This window comes from Psammomys obesus, unplaced genomic scaffold (genome assembly GCF_907164565.1).
Source record: "Psammomys obesus unplaced genomic scaffold, mPsaObe1.curated_primary_1811, whole genome shotgun sequence".
NCBI lineage: Eukaryota > Metazoa > Chordata > Mammalia > Rodentia > Muridae > Psammomys > Psammomys obesus.
In genome coordinates this window covers 26,058,273-26,058,865 of record NW_026592510.1, presented here as the reverse complement: position 1 = coordinate 26,058,865, position 593 = coordinate 26,058,273, and the positions used below count along the sequence as shown (strand labels likewise).

Sequence of the window (593 nt, the reverse complement as noted above, 5' to 3'; positions counted from 1 at the left end):
AAGATGCCTGACATGCACTTCAAGGCTCCTAAGATCTCCATGCCTGATGTTGATTTCAATTTAAAGAGTCCTAAAATCAAAGGAGATGTTGATGTTTCAGTCCCAAAGCTTGAGGGAGAATTAAAGGGTCCAGAACTGGATATCAAAGGCCCCAAAATGGATGTTGACATACCAGAAGTAGCTGTGGAAGGCCCAGAAGGCAAATGGAAAAGTCCCAAGTTCAAGATGCCAGACATGCACTTTAAAGCTCCCAAAATCTCCATGCCAGACATTGATCTTCACTTAAAGAGTCCAAAGATAAAAGGAGAGGTGGATGTAGATGTTCCTAAATTGGAAGGAGACCTCAAAGGACCAAATGTGGACGTGAGTGGGCCAAATATTGAGATTGAAGGACCAGAGGGCAAATTGAAAGGCCCGAAGTTCAAGATGCCTGAAATGAACATCAAAGCACCCAAGATCTCCATGCCTGACATCGACTTGCATCTTAAGGGTCCTAAAGTAAAGGGTGATGTAGATGTTTCTCTGCCCAAAGTGGAAGGTGACCTCAAAGTTCCAGATGTGGACATCAAAGGGCCCAAAGTGGACATTGATGT

The 593-nt window shown here is 44.0% G+C and overlaps 1 protein-coding gene across 7 annotated transcripts in view; it reads left to right on the top strand.

Annotated features, from left to right (window-relative positions):
* Positions 1 to 593, top strand: part of Ahnak (AHNAK nucleoprotein) — a 74,754-nt gene that overhangs the window by 17,093 nt on the left and 57,068 nt on the right. The window lies entirely within an intron of this gene.